This window comes from Callorhinus ursinus, unplaced genomic scaffold (genome assembly GCF_003265705.2).
Source record: "Callorhinus ursinus isolate GAN/ISIS: 27379988/994484 unplaced genomic scaffold, GSC_fseal_2.0 scaffold5, whole genome shotgun sequence".
In the NCBI taxonomy this organism is placed as follows: Eukaryota; Metazoa; Chordata; class Mammalia; order Carnivora; family Otariidae; genus Callorhinus; species Callorhinus ursinus.
This window is the reverse complement of record NW_027397067.1, coordinates 54,919,364-54,937,297: the sequence shown is the minus strand read 5'-3', so window position 1 is coordinate 54,937,297 and position 17,934 is coordinate 54,919,364. Positions and strand designations below refer to the sequence as shown.

Sequence of the window (17,934 nt, the reverse complement as noted above, 5' to 3'; positions counted from 1 at the left end):
ATATTATCTAGAAATACCAAATTGTACATTGAAGAAGTCATATATCCAGAAAGCATAAAATAGGATGATATTAGCATAAATCTATCAGTAATAATAAAGAATATAATTAATTTATTTATCTTTAATAGTGTTACTGGAAGATTTAGTTCCAAATGGTAGCCTTACTGCATGGCTTTTAGTACTGCTTTTAGTATTTGCAACATATTGCAGATATCAGATTGAGACCCAGCCCTAGTGTGGTATGTATTTAATACTGAACAATATAGTCATTTTTTTTCTTTTCTGATTAAACTCTCAAGGAAGAGAAAAGTGTTTTTGGTAACAAAAAAGTATTTAGTACCTAATTAATCTTGTTCATAGGCTTCCCCAAAGTGTCATATTCACAGTAGCAAGAGTGTTACTGGTAAGAGTAACAGTAACGTGTGTGATATGGACCCAGCATCCACTATCATACTTTTAAACAGAATCCGAGGAAATGCTTATCGGGGTTGCACTGTTTCTAAAATGTAAGCTCTCACTGGTTTATTCGGGCACTACCTAAGTGACTTGCTTTTGTTATTACTTGCATTCTGACTGTGTCTCTAAGAAAGGGAACCACCTCAAGTGTTGAATTTTTTAAAAAGTCTAACCATTCTTTCATCTTTTATGTCTAGAAACCTATTTTCTTCAGATGTAGCTTCTTGGGCAAGGATCAGCTAAGGCATATGGGAGGAAAATAAAAATATAAGATTATTAACAGACATTCCCCCATGGGATGTATGCAGTAGCTTTTGGTACTCCATTAGCTTAAAATTTTTATCAAAGCTTTGACTTCTTGGAAAGAGAAAAGGTGCATTTAGTTACATAATTTTGGAAACTGAGGTTGACATGGGCCCTTAAATTACCTCCACACCTCTTAATTGCCTATGGTCCTTCTTGACTCAAATAAAAGGAAATCAAATTGAAAAAAAATAATCAAACATATGCTTTTGTGGCCTAATTTTTCCCTTGTTTGAGTACAGAACTTTAGTCCAGAACCTCTCATACTGTTTCATTTTTAAATGAGAATACTTTACTTTTTTACTATTAAGATGTTTTTCATTTGTGAGGGGTATGTGCAACTGTCTCCAGTCCTTGCTCTCCTCAAACATGCCTGCTGTAAGACCATGCCCCAAGGTTGCACTTTAATACACAGTAAAGTTGTTTTTTAAAATTAAAAAAAAAAAATTGTATTTTTTCACTTCTGCCTTACAATCTGTTCCTCAATTTAATTTCAAGTGAAGACCCATACAGCTGAAATAAGATAAAGGTACAGTGTGTAGGGGATTTAGAAGATGGCATGAAACTCATTGAAATATGTACAAGTTGACATTTTCATTCAATCATGTTAATGTAAAGATTTCTAAATGGATTACCTGCTTAAAATATCCTCTTTAAAATAGTAAGAAATAAATAGCTATTATCTCATGCCTATCTTCTCTAAGAACTTTGTTTAAAAGGCCACGGCTCCATCTCCACTGGAGGAATGTATACGGTTGTCACCATAACAAGTTTTAACCAGTCATACTTTTGAAGAGTTGTCCACTCAGGCCATTCATTCCTGACTAAGTTCCTCACATAGGTGAGTAGGTTTTGGTTAATAAAGTTCTCTGTTGTGCAAAAGACATTATGGAGCAAGGATGGTGTGGATTGGTCACCTTTTTGGCCCACAGTATGGTCAACATCAGCTTGGTCTTCTCTTTCTCCATGTCTTTAGGATAAGCCTGCACGACCTGCTCCAACACAGCAGCGAGATACTTCCTTCTGTCTTCCTCCCACAGGATCACATTCATAAACTGCATTGCCAGGTTATACACTATTCTTGAGTGGATGCTGTGATCCATCCGGCATCCAACTCACCCTATTTGGGTGAGTTTCCTGGTGAGATCCTGGATGATTTCCTCTCAGAATCTGTCTCCTCACTTTTCAGGAAGTAGCTGCACTAGTTGCCATGTCTGTAGCTCATTATCATGGTCCTCCTGCAGGTAAGCTGTCACAGGCTATTCATGGCGCAACACCTCCAACTCTTTGTGGAGATTATAGTTGGAGCAGTTTTAGAGGAAGCCAAACACCAGCAAGTGTGTGATGCATTCATCCTGGAGGCCTGAACATTGCTGACCTTAGAATCCATAGCACAGGCAGCCTTGCAGGGCTCTGACTTGCTTCTGGCTTTGCAGGTGTTCCAAGTCAGCAGCGTCCAATGGGGATAAAATTTTAAAAGGCTCCTATGTCCATAATTTATTAGATGTCATACTTTTGCTGCTTGCTCCAGCTATTAAGTTTCTTGGGCATTCCAGACTGAACTCCTCACACACCAGTTGTGGCAGAAGGCTGAGAGGTGGGCAGCTGAGGGTGTGATGCTGGGTGCCAGGTGAGGTGAGCTGGACACAAAGTCCCCAAGGCACCAAGAATATAAATTTATTAAACTCAACAGTTAAAAATAAAAAGAGGTTACCTTATTGGATAAAATACAACCTAACTATTTACAACTTAAAATTAGCATATATAAGACATAAGACCACAGAAAGTTTGAATGTGACCTAACAAAAAAATGAAGTTAGTATCATAGCCCAAAATGTATTAGGAAAAAATATATATAATTGTAAAAAGCAATGAGCAAATCCACAATTATAATAAAATAAGTTTAACACAACTCTTATAATGGGGAAATAGATCAATGGGGAAAAATTTGAAGAATAAAGATTTGAACAATCTGATTACAAATTAATAATGGGCACAATTAACCCTGCAGTCAATAATTAGAAAACACAGTTTTCAAGCATTTGCAGAAAAGACAGTGGCACTATTTATTTGACTCAAAAGGAAAAGTAATCACATTTAAAAAGAACAATGTTTTGTCAAGTTTACCATTAGTAAGAAATCAATATCCAAAAGATAAACAAACAATAATAAAATAATTTAAAATGTTAAAAGCATATTTCTGAGTAAGTGTGATGAAATAATAGAAATCAGAAAATACTTAACACTAAATGTAGCGAAAAGTACTATAATTATACCCTTAAAATGCTAATGGAAAATAAACTGTATAAATATAAAAATAAAAAGCTGTATAAATATAAGCTTTATAAATATAAAATAAGAAATTAATAACAGAAAACAAAAATGCAATAGAGAAGATCCTGAAATATAAATACTGGTTTTTTAAAAAGCAAAACTAATGAACTAGACAAACCACTCACAAGGCTGATCAAGGGAAACAAAATAAGTTCCAAATAAGCAATATTAAGAATTAAAAAGGGGAAGGGATGCCTGGCTGGCTCAGTCCCTAGAGCATGTGACTCTTGATCTCAGGGTCATGAGACCAAACCCCATGCTCAGTGTAGAGCTTACTTTAAAAATAATAATAATAAAAAAAAAAGTTTTAAAAAGAATTAAAAAGGGGAATATAGCAGTAATTTTTAAAAAGATATATAAAAGAATATATTTTGAATACTTAAGCTTGAAAGTTTAGAGAAAATAGTCAATAAACAAAAAAATATATAGCTTACCAAAATTAACTCAGTATGAAATAGAAAACATTAATTAACTATAAAGTTTAACAAGATTGAATCAATCCCCCAAGAGGGGAGAAGGAAGGAAGGAAGGAAGGAAGGAAGGAAGGAAGGAAGGAAGGAAGGAAAGAAGGAAGGAAGGAAGGAAGGAAGGAAGGAAGGAAGGAAGGAAGGAAGGAAACAGGGGAGGGAGAAAGGAAGGGAGGGAAGAGGGAGAAAGAGTCAAAGAAAATAAAATACCAGGCATAGAGGGGGAAAGAAATAATACCTCACATATAAATTGTTCCAGGGATTTGAAATAAAGCAAATGCTTTCTAATCAATGCGTGAAGCAGTATAAATTTATGTTGTAAAAACTGATAATTGTAGTAATATAATCCATAACCTATAACGTTTTAGCTGGGATCATGGCCAACCAGCTAGAGATTATATATCCCATCATTGCATAAAGCTACATTAGGCCATGTAAAGAAAAGGATTATCTCACTAGGTTCAGAAAAAAAGTACTTGACTGAAGTAATACATTCAACATTAAAATTAAAAATACATATAAACAACTTTTCAGCAATCAAGGAACAAAGCAAATTTCTTAGGCTAATAAAATGTGTCTATCAAAAAGCCTATGGCGGGCTCCATTGGGCTGGTTGGCTCTTACTATTGGGGTGGTGACGTACTTCATCCTGTCTTTCTCAGACTCTTAACATCTGGAGGTGTTCCTACTCCTCTCAGCTCTTCCACCTAGATCCATAAGCCTGGGCCATTCTTACAATCTCGCTCTTTCTTTTTTCCCGTCTACCCTCAATTCACTAACATGAGTGCAGATCTAACTCTGCCCCAATGCCCGCCTGGTCCCGAAGCACCCAGTTCTGGGGACGCTTCTCCAATGCCTGAGATTTATGGGCCTGAAGAAAATTATGTGTCCCTGCAAATGTCATCTGCTGAGACACCCTACACGGAGACCGTCTCTCCTCTTCCTTCGTCCATGGATCTGCTTGTTCAGGACAGCCCTGACTCCTCCACCAGTCCCAGGGTAAAACTACCACCCACTTCTGGAGAGGAGAGAACAGTGAGGAAGGAAGATACGGCCTAGGGCAAGAAACAGAAGATCAGGACTGTGTTCTCTCAGACCCAACTCTATGTCCTCAATGATCGATTTCAGAGACAGAAATACCTCAGTCTCCAGCAGATGCAAGAACTTTCCAACATTCTGAACCTTAGCTATAAGCAGGTGAAGACCTGGTTCCAGAACCAGAGAATGAAATATAAGAGGTGGCAGAAAAACCATTGGCCAAAGGAGAGCAAGAGTGTGACTCAGAACAGCACAGCAACTGCAGAATACCCAGGCTTCTATTCTTACCACCAGAGATACCTGAGGAACACTTCCGGAAACCTTCCAATATGGAGCAACCAGACCTGGAATAACCCAAATTGGAGCAAACAGACCTGGAACAGCCAGTCTTGGAGCAACCATTCCTGGGCCAGTCAGACCTGGTGCCCCCAAGCCTGGAACAATCAGCTCCAGAACTGTGGAGAGGAATCCCTGCAGCCCCAGATCCAGTCCCAGCAAAATTGCATCAGCAATTTGGAGTCCATCTTAGAAACTTCTGGGGAAAGCCATCGTGTAATACAATAATCTGCTAAGTATTTTAGTACCCAGCAAATAATGGATTTGTTCCCGAATTACTCTGTGAACATACAGGCTGAAGATGTGTGATGAGTGGCTGTATTACTTCTCCTAGGCTTTGTCTTTTAGGGTCCTATATATCTCTGCCTCGATATTCTGTTTCCCATTATTATTATTGTGTCCATTGAGGGGGTACGATTGGAGTCAAAGAGGTTTCAGTAGCATTGGCGGCTATGGACAACATGATAAAAGGTGTTTCTGGATATAGATAACTAGATACAATCCTAATGTGGATATCTTTAGGCTCTAGAATCTAACCTCAAGAATAAGAAGTGAAGATACAAAGACGTGTGATGAAGGATAATTTGTATTTTCTGAGATTGTGAGGCCTTTCTTGTTAATAACCTCAATTATTAATGGTGAAGTGTTAAGCTATAATGTGCTTCATTGATTTCCTCTGTCCCTTGTGATGTTTTACTAGAACTGTTAATTTGTTCAGTATTCTAGTATTTGTAGAAAGATGTTTTGTATTTTAATGTATCATGATAATAGTACCAGTTTGGCTGATTCGTTTATAGGTTTAAGTACAAATAAATAAAATACCCACTTTAACAAAAAAAAAAAAGCCTATGGCAACAACATAATGGATAGTAAAATACCGGAAATGTTGCTTTAAGAGTTTGAATAAAACAAGATCCAAATATCAGTGTGTATTAAATATCATAGTAAGGATTCAGTCAGTGCAGCAAGATAAGAAAAACAAGCAGCAGTTTAAAGATTGGAATAGTAAATATCTTCATGTATTGACAATATAATTATTTACTTAGAAATCAAGATAGCTACATATTTTTAGATTTAATAGGACAGTTAGGTAAGGATTTTAGCTAGAAGATTAATAACACAAATCAATATGTTATATGATATAACATATATCAATATGTTAAAGATAAATCAATATATAAAAATCAGTAATAAAGTGAGAAAATGTGCTTTGAAATAAATAAATCTTCTTGATTTCATGTATGAATGTATAAGAGAAAATAATTCCAAAAACAATTATTATTTTGTGTGTGTGTGTCAGGGGGAAATAAATTCTAAAATTTATATAGAAGAGTAAAAGACCAAGAATAATCAAAATGTTCTTTAAGAAAAAGAACTGGTGTGTGTGGTAGGTGGATGAACTTGCCTTATAAGATATCATGTGTTATGAAAAAAAATAATAAAGACAATATAGTATTGATATAAAGATAAATCAACACACAAATGGAACAGAATAGGAGCCACCATAAAAAATATCTGTGTGGGGCGCTTGGGTGGCTCAGTTAGTTAAGCATCTGCCTTCAGCTCAGGTCATGATCCCAGGGTGCTGGGATCGAGTCCTACATTGGGCTCCTTGCTCAACAGGGAGCTTGTTTCTCCCTCTGCCTGCCACTCCCCCTGCTTGTGCTCTCTCTCTGTCTGACAAATAAATAAATAAAATCTTTAAAAAATATATCTGTGTGTAGGAAAGTGTCATTTGTGATGTGAGATATAATCAAACATCAATGGGAAAAGCTGGACTCATTTTTCAAAACAATGCTGGAATGATATATTTAAAAATATAAGTGGATTCCTATTTCACATCGTATACACAATAAGAACCTTAAACATTTAGAAAAAAATATATAATACCTTTTTAACTTCAATAATATATGATATCTTAAAGAATACAAACAAAAAAGTATAAACCATAAATGAAACTCTATTGACAGTTTAGCTGTATTTAAATAAAAATTTAAGTGCTCCAAAAGACAACACAGTAACAAAAACAGTAAAGAAAAAAAATCACAGATGTGGGCAGCTAACTGCAAAATATATTACCAAGACAATTATATCAATAGCACATTACAAATATATACAATTCAAAAGAGAAAATGGGATTGTCAGTACAAGTAAAAAATGCTCAGTCTCACAAGTATCATGGAAATTTAGAGGAAAGCCACAATGAAAATCATTATCACATATAGCAAACTAGCAGAAAAAACAAAAATAAAAACAAAAAAAACCTTTTAAGTTAATTAGAATGTGAACAAACTGAAAACTTTAGCTGATGATGGTGAGAGTGCAAATGAGCACAATCCCATCTGAAAATCAAGTTGCTGAAAACTTATCAAAGTTGAAGAGTTTACATACGCTTCAGACAAGCCATTCCACTCTAGGCTTATGCCCTGGAGAAACATTTGAATATTTTCTCCTACAGATATGTACAAGAATGTTCAAAGCAGCAGTATTTGAAATCTCAGGAATTTAGAAATAACTTAAATGTCTATTGGCAGGAGAATAGATGATAAATTCCGGTATATGTATACACCGGGGCCTATATCTACAGCTCTGAAAGTGAATAATACAGAGCCATATGAGTCATAATGATATAATTTCTGTAAAAATTAAAATAGAAAATGACACCCCATATTATTTCAATTTAATTTGTATACATGTATACATAAAGTATATTCATATACATACAGACATGAAATATAAAGGAGCAAATGAAATTTGTAAACACATTCAAATTCAAAATGATGATTAACTCTAATTGGGAGGGTGGAGAATATGATCCAAGAGGGTTAGGGAAAGGTGCTCTGATAGAAATATTTTATTTCTTAAGCTGCATTATGGGTATATTGCCATTTTGCATAAAGTTCTCTCTCTCCCTTTCTCTCCATTTGTTTTTTGAAATCAAGATAAAAATAAATATATTAAGATAATTTGACTTTACAAGAGAATCAGTTTAAAACAAAAAACACTGAAGTTATGTTTTCCATGAATTGACAATACTGTATAAACCAATTTTGTGAGTGGAACCCAACCACAGTGAGGGCATTTCTCTGAAGGATCTAATCTTTCTGATTCTCACTCAAATAAGTTTCCTCCAATTCAGGAACATGTAAATAATAACACTATAAAGGTACTTGAAGGCACAAAGAGCATGTCATCATGCTGGGAATTCATCTGCCTTTCTGATTAATATTAGATGTGAGCAATTTCAGACTACTGATTAGATTTATCAATAATTAATGCAATGTTATTGTGGATGATTAAGGTTATTTCTTTTAATGGGATTCTGAAATCACTTTTAACACCCTGATATAAATTCTTCATGACATATAGCCCTGCATACACTTTAGCAAGCCTACCAGACAAGTTTTATAATAGTGATTCAACCAATCTCAGAGCAGCTATGAGGAAGAATTTTTTTCAGGCTTGTCTAATAAATGCTTATAATAAATGCTGAAAACCTTTAGGGGTACAAGATTGCTCTCTATATCTACTCTTAGCAACTTTCTTTTACCAGTCTATGATTTATTTTAACTTATTTCATACTCAGGTATGTTTACTCTGTAATTTGACTCACATATGAGAAAATAAAGTTGAAATAACAGCTTCAAAGTCTACTTGGTATGTCAACACTGTAACATGTCAACTGGTAGTGAGGTTCTTTATGTATTTGGAGACCTTAAATACAGATTTCTATAAAAATGAAATGTTTATCTTCACAAGAAAAATAAACTATGCCATTATATCAGGTTGTGAGTTTTCCCCCCTTCTGTAATGTTCCCTGATGTCCCAGAATAGTTACTTTAACTTAGGAAAATTAATATGTGTTTATACTCAAGATTTATCCTGAAAACATAAAACTTAAGGAGAAAGTGAGACAATTTATTGATAGTTCTTGGGCCAAAGAATACAGCTATTGAAGTAAAAGGATGATATCATTATTTTAGAAGATCTTAGAAACATTTGCTCAGGAATCAAAGTAGGCAAACCACCAAGGAGGAAAAATATTGACATAAAAATAAATAAAACCATGAAATCTTCCCAGTAATCAAATGAATGCAAAAAATAAATCATCAATGAGATATCACTCATAATAATACTCAGATTTGGCACAGAATTATTAAAATTTCAAATATCTGAAGAAATGAATATTCCTATAACCAGCTAATAATAATGTAAATCAATATCTTTCTAAAGACCACAAAATGTTAGATGGAGGAGGCAAGATAGCAGAAGATTAGGGGACCTCGTTTCATCTGGTCCCTTGAATTTAGCTAGATAACTATCAAACCTTTCTGAACACCCATGATTCAGCCTGAGATGTAAGAAAAAAAATCTGGAATTCTACAAGTAGAAAAGTGACTGCGTTTTGCAAAGTAGGAGGTGCAGAGAAGTGAATCTAAGGGGAGATATTGGAAGATAAACAGATGGGGGAGGGAACCTCCATTAGCTGGCTACTGCAAAGTGATATAGCCCCAGAGGGCAAAATCAGAACCTTTAGAAATCTTCTCCAGTTAGAGATATCCCTGTCTGAAAGGGGCTTAGGGGATGAAACCGGCAGAATTCTAGGTGGATCAGTGTGATCTCAGGATCCCAGGAGTCACAGAACTAGCAGGGGTGCCTCAACCAGTAGAGTTCCCTAGCAGTGGAGCAGGGAAAATGGTTAAGGTCAGCAAGCCCAGAAGGGGGATCTCAGCTCAGGTTGCCATAAACCACAAGCTGCCCGGCACTCTGCCTGGAACCCTACAATGGACTGGAACACGGGAACCATCTGCCATCCCCTGGGAGGGGCTGAGCAGGTACACACAAGATTCCGAGATTGCTCTCAGCACCAGAGCCCTATAAAGGGCAGTAACTCAGGACCCTCGGGGTCCCCCGGGGAGGATTGCTGTGGGCACGCACCGCAGGAGTCTGCGGAGTTTGGCACACACCAAAGTGAAGACCGTTTGTCCCAGAGTGTTTACTGAAGAGGGGGACTGCGATCTTTCGGCTCTGGGGCTAGAAATGGGGGCACAGCCATTTTTATATTGATCCTCAAAAAAGGTGTGGAAAGCCTTCCGAAAACAATAGCCACACAGAAGACCAGCTTACACTAAGCCCAAGCCCCATGGCAAGGGGCAGTGCAACTCCACCCAAGCAAAGACACCTGAAAAGCAGCACAGCAGGCCCCTCCCCCAGAAGACCAACTGTTAGAACAGGTGCATGACAAGTTTATGGATCCCACAAGACTGTAAAACTCCAGCGCTAGTGGAAAATAGTATACAGAACTCGAGGTTTTTTTCTCATGATTCGCTTATCTTTCAGTCTAAAATTTCCCATTTCTTTTTTCCCTTTTCACCTAGTTTTTTATTTTTTATCAACTCTGTTTTTAAGTCGCTTTTTAACTTTTATTTTTTTGATCTACATTTTATAGATATATGCTTCATTTTTGGCCTCCTTTCACTCTACTCAATTTTATATATTTGTGTGTGTGTGTGTGTGTGTGTGTGTGTGTGTGTGTGTGTGTGTGTGTATTCATTCTGCTTCTTTGCAATTTTGGGAGTTAGTGTCTTCTAATACACAGACCAAAATTCACTCAGGAACAAGTGGATCATCCTGTTTTGCCCACCCTGTGAGATTATATTCTCTCTCCCCCCCTCCTTTTTTTGTTTTGTTTTGTTTTATTTTGTTTGCTTTTCTGTTTTGGTAATACATTATCCGGCAAGGCTGATATTCAGACTGGAAGGAAACATAAAGAGCTTCTGGAACAGACAGAAACTGAAAGAATATGTGACCACCAAGCCACCCTGCAAGAAATATTAAGGGGCATCCTGTAAGTAAAAAGAGAGCCCAAGAGTAACATAGACCAGAAAGAAACAGAGACAATCTAGAGAAAAAGGGACTTTATAGGCCATAAAAGGGCACTAAATTCATATCTTTCAATAGTTACTCTGAATGTAAATGGGCTAAATGCTCCAGTCAAAAGACATAGGGTATCAGATTGGATAAAAAAGAAAGCTGGGATAGCAATCCTCATATTAGACAAATTAGATTTTAAACCAAAGACTGTAGTAAGAGATGAAGAGGGACACTATATCATACTTAAAGGGTCTACCCAACAAGAAGATCTAACAATTTTAATATTTATGTCCCCAACATGGGAGCAGCCAATTATATAAACCAATTAATAACCAAAGTAAAGAAACATATTGATAATTATACATCAAGAGTAGGGGACTTCAACACCGCACTCACAGCAATGGATAGACAATCTAAGCAGAAGATCAACAAAGAAACAAGGGCTTTGAATGACACACTGAACCAGATGGACTTTACAGATATATACAGAACATTCCATCCTAAAACAACAGCATACTCATTCTTCTCGAGGGCACATGGAACTTTCTCCAGAATAGATCACATACTGGGTCACAAATCAAGTCTCAAACGATACCAAAAGATTGGGATTATTCCCTGCCTATTTTCAGAGCACAGTGTTTTGAAACTTGAAATCAATCACAAGAGGGAATTTGGAAGGAACTCCATTACTGGAAGGTTAAGGAGCATCCTACTAAAGAATGAATGGGTCAACCAGGAAATTAAAGAAGAATTTTAAAAATTCATGGAAACTAATGAGAATGAAAACACAACTGTTCAAAATCTTTGGGATATAGCAAAGCCAGTCCTAAGAGGGAAGTACATTGCAATAAAAGCCTCTCTCAAAAAATAGAAAAATCCCAAATACACAAGTTAACCTTACACCTAAAGGACCTGGAGAAAGAACAGCAAATAAAGCCTAAACAAAGCAGGAGAAGAGAAATAATAAAGATTGGAGCAGGAATCAATGAAATAGAAACTAGAAGAACAGTAAAACAGATCAATGAAACTAGAAGCTGGTTCTTTGAAAAAAATTAATAAGATTGATAAACCTCTAGCCAGACTTATCAAAAAGAAAAGATAAAGAACCCAAATTAATAAAATCATGAATGAAAGGGGAAAGATCATGACCAACATCAAGGAAATACAATTTTAAGAACATAGTATGAGCAACTATATGCCAACAAATTAGGCAATCTGGAAGAAATGGATGCATTCTTAGAGACGTATAAAACACCAAAACTGAAACAGGAAGAAATAAAAAATCTGAACGAACCAATAACCAGCAAGGAAATTGAAGCAGTAATCAAAAACTTCCCTAAAAAGAAGAGTCCAGGGACAGACAGCTTCCCAGGGGAATTCTACCAAACATTTAAAGAAATAATACCTATTCTATGGAAGCTGTTTCAAAAAACAGAGGTGGAAGGATAACTTCCAAACTCGTTCAATGAGGCCAGCATTACCTTGATCTCAAAACCAAAGACCCCATCAAAAAGGAGAATTACAGACCAATATCCCTGATGAACATGGATGCTGAAATACTCACCATGAAACTAGACAAAGGATCCAACAGTACATTAAAAGGATTATTCACCATGACCAAGTGGAATTTATTCCTGGGACACAAGGGTGGCTCAACATTCACAAATCAATCAACATGATAGATCACATTAATAAAAGAAAAGACAAGAACCATATGATCCTCTCAATTGGTGCAGAAAAAGCATTTGACAAAATACAGCATCCTTTATTGATTAAAACTCTTCACAGTGTAGGGATAGAGGGAACATACCTCAAGACCATAAAAGCCATCTGCAAAAAGCCCACAGCAAATATTATTCTCCACGGGGAAAAACTGAGAGCTTTTCCCTTAAGGTCAGGAACATCGTACTAGAAGTCCTAGCTCCAGCAATCAATCAACAAAAAGAAATAAAAGGCATTCAAACTAGCAAAGAAGTCAAACTCTCACTCTTCTCAGATGACATGATACTTTATGTGGAAAACCCAAAAGACTCAACTCTAAAATTGCTAGAACTCATAAAGCGATTCAGCAATGTGGCAGGATACAAAATCAATGCACAAAAATCAGTTGCATTTCTATACACTAACAATGTGACTGAAGAAAGAGAAATTAAGGAATCAATCCCATTTACCATTGCACCAAAACCCATAAGATACCTAGGAATAAACCTAATCAAAGAGGTAAAGGATCTGTACACTAAAAACTACAGAACACTTACGGAAGAAACTAAGGAAGACACAAAGAGATGGAAAAACATTCCATGCTAATGGATTGAAAGAATATTGTTAAAACGTCTATGCTACCCAGAGCAATCTACAGATTCAATGCAATCCCTATCAAAATACCATTGACATTTTTCACAGAGCTGGAACAAATAATCCTAAAATTTGTAAGGAATCAGAAAAGACCCCAAATAGCCTGAGGAATGTTGAAAAAGGAAACCAGGGTCTCCTGGGTGGCTCAGTTGGTTAATCATCTGCCTTCGGCTCAGTCATGGTCCCAGGATCCTGGGATCGAGCCCTGTATTGGGCTCTTGGCTTGGCGGGGAGTCTGCTCCTCCCTCCCTTCCTGTTCTCTCTCACTCTCTCTTTCTCAAATAAATCAATAAAATCTTAAAAAAAAAAAAAAGAAAGAAAGAAAAAGAAAGCCAAAGCTGGGGGTATCACAATGCCTGACTTCAAGCTATTTTACAAAGCTGTGATCAACAAGACAGCATGGTACTGGCACAAAAACAGACACATAGATTAATGGAGCAGAATAGAGAACCCAGAAATGGACCCTCAACTCTATGGTCAACTAACCTTCGACAAAGCAGGAAAGAATGAATATCCAAAGCAAGAAATGCAGTCTCTTCAATAAATGGTGCTGGGAAAAGTGGAAAGCCACATGCAGAAAAATGAAGCTGGACCATTCTCTTACACCATACACAAAGAAAATTCAAAATGGATGAAAGACCTTAATGTGAGACAGGAATCCATCAAAATCCTAGAGGAGAACAAAAGCAGCAACCTCTACAACCTCGCCCGCACCAGCTTCTTGCAAGATATATCTCTAAAGGCAAGGGAAACAAAAGCAAAAATGAACTATTGGGACTTCATCAAGATAAAAAGGTTCTGCACAGCAAAGGAAACAGTAAACAAAACTAAAAGGCAACCTGGTGACTCAATCAGTTAAGTGTCTGCCATCAGCTCAGGACATGATCCCAGGGTCCTGGGATCAAGTCCCAAATTGGGCTCCCTGTTTGGCAGGGAGCCTGCTTCTCCTTCTCTCTCTGCCTGCAGCTCCCCCTGCTTGTGGTCTCTCTCTCTGTCAAATAAATAAATAAATAAATAAATAAATAAATAAAATCTTAAAAAAAAAAAAACTAAACTAAACTAAAAGGCAACCTACCAAATGGGAGAAGATATTTGCAAATGACATATCAGATAAAGGGCTGGTAGCCAAGATCTATAAAGAACTTATGAAACTCAACACCCAAAAAACAAAGGATCCAGGCAAGAAATGGGCAGGAGACATGAACAGACATTTCTTCAAAGAAGACATACAAATGGCCAACAGACACATGAAAAAATGCTTAATATCACTCGGCATCAGGGAAATATAAATCAAAACCACAATGAAATACCACCTCACACCAGTCAGAAATGGCTACAATTGACAAGACAGGAAACAACAAATGTTGGTGAGGATGTGGAGAAAGGGGAACCCTCTTACACTGTTGGTGGGAATGCAAGCTGGTACAGCCACTCTGGAAAACAATATGGAGGTTCTTTAAGAAGTTAAAAATAGAGCTACCCTATGACCCAGAAATTGCAGTACTGGGTATTTACCATAATGATACAGATGTGGTGAAACAAAGGGGCACCTATAACTCAATATTCATAGCAACAAAGTCCACAATAACCAAACTGTGGAAAGAGCTGAGATGTCCCTCAACGGATGGATGGATAAAGAAGATGTGGTTTATATATACAATGGAATATTACTCAGCCATCGGAAGGATGAACACCTACCATTTACATCAATATGGATGGAACTGGAGGGTATTCTGCTAAGTGAAATAAGTCAATCAGAGAAAGACAATTGTCATATGGTTTTATTCACATGTGGAATATAAGAAATAGTGCAGAGGATCATAGGGGAAGGGAAGGAAAACTGGGAAGAAATCAGAGAGGGAGACAAACCATAAGAGACTTGAATTTGGGAAACAAACTGAGGGTTGTGGAAGGGGAGGTGGGTTGGAGGATGGGGCAACTGGGTGATGGACATTAAGAAGGGCATGTGATGTGATGAGCATTGTGTGTTATATGCAACTGATGAATCATTGAACACTATATCTGAAACTAATGATGTACTATATGTTGGTTAGTCGAATTAAAAAAAAAAAGACCACAAAATGTTACAAAATCATTTTGACCTAGCAACAGAATTTCCAAAATAATTAGATTTAGCAAATTATCTTAGAAGTAAAAGGATAAATTAAAAAAAGTTTATCTATTAAAATATTCATGGCCACATTACTAGTAACAAAGTTAGAAAATATATAACATCTAACAAGAGTCTTTGAATAAACAATGACATATAAAACTAATAACAGGAAGAGTTGATAAGTTAAATGTCAAATTACAAAATAGCATGCATACTGTGGCCACATTTTTATGTTTTAAAAATTTCACACACACATATACACACACATAAACTCACACACACACATACAATTTAAAGCAAACATATATTTCATCAAATCAAATTAAAGCTAGTTCTAAATCTCAAGCCTCCAGTGGCCTGGGTTTGGAAGGTATCCAAACATCAGTCCTTAATAGCAACCCCTCCTTGGCCTTAAGTCATGAAAGTATTCGCAGGCTTACACAGTGCAGAAAGTTTAGAACAGAAGCTGGGGTGACTTCAAGAAGAGGGCCAGATAAGACATCCCTTGCTCATAATGCCCTCAACAATAATAACTTGGCATCCATCTATGGACAAAAGTACCTTTGTGAGAGCTGTGGGATTTGGGTAAAGAGATTGTGAAATCCTGGTACAGTCCAAAATCAAGGAGAGCCATTTTGAGAAGAAAAGCCCATAGCCAAGCAGCTGATGTGCTGACCTGTGATCCTGTCTTTAGATCTGGAAATAGCTCCATATCCCTGAATATTTGGCTATAGCCATTTTGGCTTTGGTTCTGTCACCAGCTCTTTATACCAAAGGACCAGGAGGAATCTAGCCCACCTGTGCATTGCAGAAGAAGCACATATACCCTGATCCTGGCTGTGGACCCTGATAGGAACTGTGAACCAGCTCCAGCCCTTCTTGGCCATGGTCTGGGAGCCCCTGGCCATCACTGATTTAGATAATTACTCGGGGACCATGGAGCCTTTGTGAAAGTCCAGGAGCCCAGCAGAGAAGTTCCAGCACACTGCAGGAGGAAAAAAATAATCTGAGACTGGACACACTGGAAAGGGTAAGCCGAACAATTTGACTTTACCAACATCAGCTCTTCCCCAAGGTGGCACAACCCAGTGCTAGGGAAGCTCTTCTTGGCCCCTGATTTTTCCCACAGGAGAAGGTGAGAGAATGTGAATGAGTGAGTGCCCTGCTTCCCTAGCTGCATGGGATGCTGCCAGATAGGCTCATTTCTCCCTCACTGCACCCAGAGTACAGAGTATTGCATAAGAAACTATCAACTAAATGAAATGGCAACTTACATAATGAAAAAAGTATTTCCAAATCATCTATCTGATAAGGGGTTGATACCCAAAATATGTAATAAACTCGATACAACTCAAGAGCAGAAAAGCAAACAGTATCTAGTTGAGAAATGGATAGAGCACCTAAATAGACATTTTTCCAAAGAAGACATACAAATGGCCAATGGGTACATGGAAAAATTTTCAACGTCACTAATTATCTGGAAATGCAAAGCAAAACCACAATAAGATATTACCTCACACCTGTTAGGATAGCTATTACCAAAAAGACAAGAAATAATAAGTATTGGCAAGGATATGGTGAAAAATGAACCCTTCTGCACTGTTGGTGGGGATGTAAACTGGTGCAGCCACTATGGAAAACTGTATGGAGGTTCCTCAAAAAATTAAAAATGGAAATACCATATGATCCATTGATTCCACTTTTGAGTACCTATCTGAAGAAAACAAAAACACTAATTTGGGGCGCCTGGGTGGCTCAGTTGGTTAAGCGTCTGCCTTCAGCTCAGGTCATGATCTCAGGGTTCTGGGATCGAGCCCCTCATCGGACTCCTTGCTCAGCAGGAGCCTGCTTCTCCCTCTCCCTCTGTTGCTCCCCCTGCTTGTGCTCTCTTTCTCTCTCTCTCTTAGATGAATAAATAAAATCTTAAAAAACACTCACACTAATTTGAAAATATAAATGCACCCCTATGTTCATTGCAGCATTATTTACAAGAGCCAGGATATGGAAGCAACTAAGTGTCCATCAACAGATAAATGGATAAAGGAAAGTGTTGTGTATATATACACAATGGTATATTATTCAGCCACAAATAGAAGGAAATCTTGCCATTTGAGACATGATGAACCTTGAAGGCGTTATACTAAGTGAAATAAGTCAGACAGAGAAAACCAAATACTATATATATCATTTATATGAGGAATCTCAAAAAGTCAAACTCACTGAAACCAGAGGGAAAGGATGATTGCCAGGGGTTGAGGGTAGGGAAAATGGGAAGATTTGCGTCAAAGAGTATAAACTTTCAGTTATAAGATGAGTAAGTTCTTAGGGTTTAACATACAGCATGGTGATTATAGTTAATGATACTGTATTATATAATTGAAAATTGTTAAAAGACTAGATCTTAAGTGTTTACACCACAAAATAAGAATTGTAATTATGTGAAATGATAGAAGTGTTAATTAACCCTATTGTGGTAATTATTTTGCAATCCATACATGTATCAAATCATCTCATACACGTTAAACTTACAGAGTGTTAGTGTCAATTTTATCTCAATAAGTCTGGGAACAAAAAAATAAGAAATAAAACCCATTTCTAATGAAAAACAAAAAACTTTGTTTAGGTATATTTAAAACTCCATGGCTTTGTCTTTACAGG

At 36.9% G+C, this 17,934-nt stretch overlaps 2 pseudogenes; one reads left to right on the top strand and one right to left on the bottom strand.

The window, feature by feature from the left end:
* Positions 1 to 1,458: 1,458 nt before the first annotated feature.
* Positions 1,459 to 2,149, bottom strand: LOC112822977 (BH3-interacting domain death agonist pseudogene; annotated as a pseudogene).
* Positions 2,150 to 4,340: 2,191 nt separating this feature from the next.
* Positions 4,341 to 5,243, top strand: LOC112822976 (homeobox protein NANOG pseudogene; annotated as a pseudogene).
* The last annotated feature ends 12,691 nt before the right edge of the window (positions 5,244 to 17,934 follow it).